This window comes from Gambusia affinis, linkage group LG14 (genome assembly GCF_019740435.1).
Source record: "Gambusia affinis linkage group LG14, SWU_Gaff_1.0, whole genome shotgun sequence".
In the NCBI taxonomy this organism is placed as follows: domain Eukaryota; kingdom Metazoa; phylum Chordata; class Actinopteri; order Cyprinodontiformes; family Poeciliidae; genus Gambusia; species Gambusia affinis.
Window position 1 is genome coordinate 19,077,011 of NC_057881.1, and position 9,025 is coordinate 19,086,035.

The window sequence follows — 9,025 nt, forward strand, 5'->3', positions numbered from 1 at the left end:
TCGTGTCATGAACAAGTGACGTGATTTTGTAGTTTAAAGCAGAATTTTCTGCTCACTGAAAAGGTATAGGCCTAATTGCATTTAACTCATAGTTAATCAATATTGAGCCACATCTTTGATTTGTGTGCAAAAAAAATGCATGTTTTCCGCGGTAGGACAACAAACAGCAGAATAACAAAAGATCAACTCACACTGATCTTTTATGATCACTGTGAGTTATAGTCTGCAGAGGAAAGTGACCACTGCACCACCCTCAGCACTGTGCATCCTGTCTCTCCCCAACCAAACACAAATGGGCTGCCTGTATTTAAGCACAGAGGGATAACAAGGAGTCCAAACCACGTATATAATCAGGTGCATTCAGCTTTCAGAAACTCCTGGTCAGCTATGGGGATTAACTAAGCAGCGTTCATTTTTAATATGAGGGAAGATGGAAAGTTTCCCCATGCAGAAGGGAATTAAAACATCAGAGTTCTTTGTTAAAACACTTAAACTTTTCCTTTAGTTCTTTCAAATAAAAAATGTTGTCACGTTTTCTGCCTTTTTTTTTTTTTTTTTTTGATTTGTTTATTTTAGTGCTGCAGGAGTTACCTAAGGTGAATATAAAGCAGCGTAGCATAAAATAAAACACGTTATATCACGGGTGAACAAGCTTCAGATTGGAGTCCACTTTACGGTGGTTTGTGCACAGCTCAGCAGTTTACACATGTTCTTTTGTTTTCCTTTGAAGAAAAGTAACACAGAGGTTCTTTAAATATGATTAAGTCTTACGGAACATTTTAAGGAAGTGGTTGTGGGACTGAGTTCCCTTTTATCCACAAAAATCTTAAAGACAAATTATGATGTAAAAACAAAAAACAAAAACTTGTTTAAACTTGGTCATTTTAACTAAATCATTAGGAGCTCATGTCTAAATTGATTAGATGTGTTTTGTTGGAGTTCCTGTGTGCAGATGTGCCTAAGGAATACAAATCAATCATAAATTAAAATCTATCCTTTTGTGAAGTCCTAAATTTGGCATAAACATTCTGTCTTGTTTGTCAAGAGCTTGATTTACTGCGGCAGCTCCCACAGTAACTTGCTGCTGGCTGGAATAAGACGCCGCCTGTGAAGTGCAGCTTCAAATCAATTGCAGACTTGCAGAATCTCTAGAGTTTTCTCTTTGCTCCCATCAACTCACTCATTGTTCCTTCTCTGCCCTCTCTCTGTGTTGTGCTGTAAAAACTAATAGATCTTGATCGGAGCTGTATTTCCTGTTATGGGCTGCTGTGTTGAGGGCGTCAGTGTTAATCTTTTTTGCGTGGGTGACCTAATCCATGAGCTCATTCCGATCTTCATCTGGTTATGAAGTCATAAATATCCCAATGTTTCTCTTACCCGTTTTGCCTTTCATGCACGTCCAGATGTTCTTGTTTGTTTGGAGTTGTATTTAGTTGAATAAAGGAAGTGAATGATTTCAGAGCCGTGGTTCATATTTTGTTTTTCTTTAGTGACATATAATACACAACAACCCTTGACAGCACTAGCAAAAATAAATCACAATTGACCTCAGCGCTGATTTTCAAAGCAGATTAGTATTTGCAAAAGCACTTTTCTGACCAAAGGAGAAGCTCTGATGTAAACAAAATTGACTGTTTTGCAGAGAAAGAGAGATTTCAGATGGTGGCATGTAGAAGTAATGCTTGGCTGTTCACAATAAGATGGAGGGAACACTCTTACTCTTTTGAACACAGTGACAGGAAAAGCTTTGTAACTATGCATGACTATTTGTTACATTTGATATTTCTTCTCCATGATCATCTTGTTTTTTTCTTTTTTCTTTTTCATACTTAAACATTTCTGATTCTCACGTTTCAATTTCAAAAGAAGCAACCAGTAAATTCAAAAATGCAGTTATTAAATGATGATTTGTTTTATTAGAAAGAAAAAGCCAAACACTGTGACATATGTACTGTATGAGTAATTTGGCTCCGGTCTTTTTGAATGATTATGCAATCATTGAAAGCAACAACTATCTTCTAAGATTTGCATGAACTGGCAAAGAGTCTTTTCCATGAGTTGTGTTGATATTATGGCACACTCCTGTTTGCGAAATAATTTTAATTCAGCCACAGTAGAAGGTTTGTGAAAACTAATATTGGCTTATGACACATGTCATTTCAACTCGATTTACGTCACTACTTTGACTAGGCCACTCCAAAACCTCAACCTTAAGCCACTTTGAGATATACTATTGGTGATTTTTGGATCTTGGTCCCAATGCAAAGCCAAAGCGTGCTTAAAGTTAAGGTGTCAACCCCATGGCTGGTCATTCTCCTTCTGAAATCTGTAGAGAGCAAAATTAATGGTTTTATTATTTACAGAAAGTTGTCACAAAGAAGTAAAACAGATCAGAAACCCACCAATAGGTTTCAAAGTTTTGTTCAACACTGACTATTTAGCTCACAATTCTCTTCTGGAGAGAATAAGAAGAAGTGAAAGTAAATTTAGTGGCGTGATTGTGAATCCTGCGGCGCTTTAGATTTTGTTCTGGATTCTTTTCTGAGTCGTCAGTTCTCTCCTGGAGTAAATTTGGTTGGCTGGCAAAACTTATTAAGGTTAAAGTTTAATTTTTACAGTAGTTAACAGGACACACATACATTTTACATTAGATGACTCAAAGTCATGCCCCACATGGAGCAGGCACAAGAAAGAAAACCCTTCAAATTATACATCAATTTATACAAAACGCTCCCAAATCAGACACTGTATTCCTAATGTTTTTCTAAATCTAAAAATAATATTGTTGAGGAGAAAAACTACTTTACAGAATATAAATTTTGAAGTAGCTCTTTGGTTTCAATGCAGAATGCAGGGTTCTTTCGACGCTGCCAACTTGGCTGAGTTTTGAAGAAGGAACAACATCCTCCCTCCTGCTGCAGTCACATCTGCCTCGGCTGCCTCTCTGCCCAGTCAGCAGCGGAGAGAAGCGGAGCCGCCTGCAGTTCTTGGGTCACATTACAATTGTATGGGCCATGTGAGGAAAAGTGTAGGGACATTATGTTCCTGTGAACTTTCTGTGAAGTTGTTTTAATAAAACCCTGAGCTATTAAAACGAAGATTTGTGAGGAAATTCTTGCCTGAAAAGACGGAATTATCAAATGTTGTTCGTACACAAGGATTAGAGATGAAAACAATACGAATGCATTAGAGGAAAATTGTGCTATATCAGATTCAGATTACTCTCTCTGCTACTCTGAAACTACTTTCTGTGTCAGATTGGAATCTGACCTACACGCAAGAAACGAAAATGAGTTGACCAATTCGCCTTCGGGGAATTGTTTTTAAATACTTGTGCGATTAGGAAGCAGCTTCATGAGCAGGTTCAGCAAGAAAGCCGGACGCTTTCTTCAGAGACCCCGTGACCCTGCCATGCTCTCATCGTTCCCAGAACGAGGTCTGCCTCTTCAATCTGACCTTTCGTGTTGGCCCAAAGCAGCAGCAGCAGAGTGGAGATAGATAAGCTTTGTAAGCTCTTGATTAGCTAAGTGAGTTGAAAGAAGAGATAACAGGAGACGCCGGGGCTGACGACATCCCCAGAGGCCGATAGATGCCCCTCAGTGGTGTCATCTTCTATACACTTTTCATGTGAGTCACAATTATGCAGACAAGCATGACTGCTGGCTCATAATGAGCATGGCACTGGTCAAACGTGTGGGTCTGCAGACCAAATGATAAAATAATAATTTGAATGCCCTGATGGCATTGCGTTAAACTCCATGGATGAACACCTTTTTTCTGTCCAGCACCAGATGGCTCGAGTGGATGCAGTCCGGCGCTCCAGCTGTCAGCACACAGAGTACACATTCAGCAATAAGCACGTAGCAAACAGGCACAACTGATCAGAATTCACGTCGCCTTGCACTTTTTCATCAAAGGAACTTGAATTTAACTTGAACATGACTTTTCACAATCCACAGGTCCAGGGTGAACCCCGCCTCTCGCCCGAAACGTTCGCTGGAGATAGACACCAGCACCTTCTGACCCCACTAGGCACAAGGGTGTTAGAAAATGGATGGATGAACGGATGGATGGATGACAATTAGCACCAAGCAAAGAAAAGACCCTGGTGAATGAATGAGTGAGCTACTGAGGACAATGATTAGGATGAATAAGAGGCTGAAGACAAAAAAGAGAAGCAGGAGATCATAAAAAAAATTACGCAATCAATCAATACATTTCTGCTTCGTGGGCTCTTGCAAAAACGCCCGGTCCTAAATTCAATTCCTTCTCAGGGGCTCAAAAGGAAGAGCTACCTTTTATTCAGTTTGGTTTCATCTTCACACCGTGCTTCTATGGCGCTTTGTAAACATGCAGTATTTGCCTGGAGTTTCCATGAGATACAAAAAAGCAGATATAAAATCATGTGTGAAAATCACCACCTCATTCTGCAGTACAACGTAAAAAAAAAAAAAAAAAATGCAAATCTTGCTTCTTTGCCACATAAAAAAATAAATAAATAAAGAGCCCAAAAATAGATGAGAAGTTTGGAGGGGAATCTTAAATCTAAAGATTCATAGTCTGGAGAATTTTGGGACTGTCTGTAAAGTCTGTCCACAGATTTACAACTTTGATACAGTATGGATCAGAGCAGTAGAAAAGTGGCTCTGGAGGAGCTGCACAAATGCTCAGTTCCGGTGGAAGAGTATTTCCACAGGAAGACTGTTAGCTCTGAGCTCAACAAGCATGAACTGAAATGCAAATGTTTCATGTGAAAAATGCATTTTCCCGTCGCAGACTGCTTCCTCTGTGTTCCAACATGCACCAGTTGTCATGGTGTCTCAGCCCTGCTATCCTTTCACCTGCATCTCTGCAGCTCTGTCAGCTGCTGACAGCACTTCCAGGCAACGGGGACGGTGTCACTCAAAGATCACGCTCAGGAATCCCTTAATGAATGCCTTAGCGGTGAGGCGGGTCGAAGGACCGACTCTTTCCTGTGAAAAGGTGAAGCCACTGTCTCTGTAAAGTCACTAATTAGTGAGTTTTTGTGTCTCTAAGTGAAAATGTGGGCAGACTGTTGGTCTTTATGTAACCCCCATAAACTATGCTCTTTAAACTATGCTCATTAAACTCTGTCTGCATGTTTAATGTGTTATTTTGTAGTTCTTAGAATGTCCTGTAGGGGGCATTAGACCCACATTTCCCCTGTGTCAGTACGAGAAGAAGAGTAAGAGCGAGGAAGAGAAAAGAAATGGCAGACTAAGCACGTTTCAGCAGGAATAGAGAAGCTACTATGCAAAAGAGCGGTTGTGATATGAAAGAAGTCTGTTTATCTTGAACTGGATGATGTATAGTCTGTTCTTAGATTTCTCCGGTGAGTCTGTTGTTTTATTTTCAGCTGCTTACTTACACTAAATGGCTACTTAGCTGGAGCTAACGTTGCTCAGTTTTTTTTCCGAACTGAAAGAACTGAAAAAAAAACCAACCGGAGTATTAGGTGTCGCTCTGTAAGTAGCATAGCTCTGTGAAATGCGACTGTTTATGATGAAGTGATGTTTGTTTAGTAAGTTTTTTTATTACTGAGCGTTTTTTAAAGATTTCTCTGATTTCCGTATACCTGCATGATCGGTTAACGTTCTGCATGCAGGTTGGTTTTTTTTTGTTTGGACAACTGAAATCTGAACGAGCCAGTGGAGTTCCAGAAGCGCGAGGGTCCCGCCGCCATCTTTGTGACTCGGACTGAAGCCTGGGACAACGCAGAGGGACTGATGCTACTGGAGCTGGATATTTTGCTTGGAAACCAGATAAGAGAATTGAACAAGAGAAAAGGGGGGCCCCCAATCCTTTATTTTTTTGGTTATTCCACAAACTACTTGTTCATGAACATTTTCAAACTGGACAATTTATGTGCACATTGACTGAACTGACTGACTGAACGTTATATTGAAGGACTAATTGAAATATGTAATATCTTTGTTGAAATGAGCTTTAAAGCTACAGTGTAGAAAAACCTACCCTAATTTTTTGAAATATTTGAGTTATTTTTAAGGGTGGACAATTTAAGTTTTATACCTTAATTTTATTAAGGTAATTATTCTTTTGTGGAGAAAGAAAATAAACCTGAGTTGTTAAAACGTGAATGCTTATCATCCTCCTGTATGACCCTAGAACAAAAGTAACTTTCCTACTGAATTTATTGTTAATTAAATTAAGTAGTGGTTACATGATAACATTTTGTGGCGAGCCAGCAGCCAGGAGGATTATAAGTAATCTCAGCTCAGTTTAACATAACAGTAACTTTTAAGAAAACTGATATCAGAAAGAATGGAAGTCAATAAGAAAACTGTTTATGACATTGAGCAAAAGTATGGAGTGAATGCAAAGAGATCAGTTTTAGCTCTTGGCCTAAATGAAGATGCTACTGATGCAAACATTACTGAAGTTCTTAAAACTTATGGCACAGTGGTGAAGATAGTCAGGTTAAGGTTAAGCGAAGCCATCATTGAGTTGGATGCTGAAGAAGCAGTTGAGCATCTTAAGCCAAATTTCCCATGTGAAATAGCTACAGCCAAATATCCAACTGCAAAGTGGTGCGTTGATGATATAGAGAAAGTTTTACTTTCACCTGTGTTTTCTCAGTCTCCATCAGAAATGAATGCTGAGGAAACAGCCTCAGAACAAGATGTTGGTGAGTCGACTAGTTCTGATAGTGAAGAGACTGAATCAGACAACACTGACACTGCCCTCACATCAAAAGGACATCAAAGACAAACTCAAGCAACTCATGCCATTAATCCATCACATTCCAAACAATCTGAAAAAAGTGCGAAAAGTAAAAGAGCTTTGCTAACTAACACAGCTTCACTGAGTGCTGATATATTGAACCCCCAAGATGTTCAGCGCTTAATCGTTGAGCATGTCATCAAAAATGAAGCTTCTTCATCGAGTTTGACTCCAAAGAGACTCCGTTCCTTTTCTGGACGAGTGCCTAAGCCTCCTGGAGAAGTAGATTTCGAGACTTGGTTCCTACATGTTGAACTGATGTTTCAAGATGGATTCCCTGTTGACATACAAAGAAGGATGATTCTGGAAAGTTTACTATCCCCTGCATTGGATATTGTGAAACAGCTTGGCTCTCATTCATATCCACAAGAATATGTCCGTCTCCTTCAGTCAGCATATGGACTTGTGGATGATGGTGAAGAGATATTTGCCAAGTTTTTGAGCATTCACCAGGATGCAGGGGAGAGAGCTTCTGAATATCTGCAAAGACTGCAGGCAGTACTTAGTACTGCGATCAAGCGAGGTGTGAGTGAAGTTAATGCAAACAAACAACTGTACAAGCAGTTCATTCGTGGGTGCTGGGATCAGACTCTGCTTCTAACTCTTCAGCAGAGATTCAAAAGTGAGTCCTCCAGATTTCTCTGAACTTCTTCTCCAGTTAAGAACAGAAGAAGAACGGAGATCAGTAAAGATTGACCGAATGCAGCGTCACTTTGGAAGCTCAAAAGTAAAACCTTCTTTACATTTTCAGACTGTCCCAGAACCTCCACTAAAACACGACCATGACATTGTACAGAAGTACATCACAGAGACAGAAAGCTTAAGAAAACAAGTGGCTGAGCTGCAGATGCAACTTACAGAAAAAAGATCTCAGAGGAGGAGAGAAGACAACAGAAAACAACTGAAGTTGTCGACCTGCCCCTGTGGCAGCAGCGGAAATGCATGTGCAACAGCCAGCATGCCAACCTGCTCCAAAAGCTTGGTTTTGCTTTAAATGTGGAGAAACCGCCATATTGCAAGACAATGTGAGAATCCTCCAAACAAAGAATTGGTTGATAAAAGTACAAGGAACTAAAGGAAAAACGACAGTGGGAAGCAAGATACGGAACGGCTTTAAACTGGACCGGTTTCAGTAGAGGCGTATTGATACCCGACTAGAGGAGGCTCCACAATCAACGCAAGACGAAACATGATCAAAAATTGACAACCATCAACAATATGAGTCAGTTCCCTACATCTACATCAGATGAAGCACTTTTGGATGCTTTGGTAGGATCGAAAAACACTTGAGCCGTTATTTATACAGAAAGATTCCCTCCAGCTGCACAGAGAAACACAATATAGCCAGAAATAGCAGCTAGAAAGTCTCATCAGCTGTCACTCGGTTACAAACCATCAGCCATTGCTGCACAAGGTTGAGAGTTTTATGCAGATATAATCTCCTACTAAGTGATTTGTGCATGTGGTGCCATTTCACTATTTATTTATTTTTGCAGTCTGTGGAGCATCTCGTGGGTCTGTCAAACATCACGTTTGCACCGTTTTCATCATCGACTCTTTGTTTCTGCGTTTCTTGTCCTCAAGCTCACCTGTCAGGGGGCTGATTGCCTTGTCACAGTCACATCATCGCTTCTGAATTTTGCAGCAGTCATTCGTGCGTTATCCATCGCTGCGGAGAACATAAGCAAACATCCATCCACCCAGGGGGCAGAGAGGCCACGTCTCCCACCTCGTCCACACCGGGAGGCTGGCGGACTGAAGCGCTTCAAAAATGATCTCTCATTTTGAATCTATTAAAGATAGAGCGTGTTTTTTTGTTTGTTTGTTTATTTATTTATTTATTTTACAGTGTGAACTTATGGAGATGAATCCAGATATTTGCATAGTCCGTATAAAAGACTGAACTGCTTAGGTTAGTTAGAATTAACTAATCATTTATCCTTTCTAACTACCAAATTAACACATTTATTTCTAGAAAAAAGACAATTTTGAGATACATTTTTTCCATTTCTTTCTCCAGTTTCAGAAGATCCACTAAAAGGCAATGCGGTTGAGTCCACTCATTGTCAAAGATCTAAAAACATGTCCTGTGGCCTAAACTAAAATGAAGATGTTTGATCACAATGACTTGCAAAGTTGTTTCAAGTGTGTAGTGCGGAGGTGGCAGCATCATGCTGTGGGTTGTCCGAGTAGATGAAATTGCGAGGAAAGAATATTATGTGGAAATATTGACCCAACCACTCAAGATATCAACTGGAAATTT

At 40.0% G+C, this 9,025-nt stretch overlaps 1 long non-coding RNA gene across 1 annotated transcript; it reads left to right on the forward strand.

Annotated features, from left to right (window-relative positions):
• Positions 1-5,099: 5,099 nt before the first annotated feature.
• LOC122843376 lies at positions 5,100-6,119 on the forward strand. The gene is made up of 2 exons (XR_006372703.1): positions 5,100-5,353; positions 5,627-6,119. It is a non-coding gene; the product is annotated as an uncharacterized LOC122843376 (long non-coding RNA).
• Positions 6,120-9,025: the final 2,906 nt, after the last annotated feature.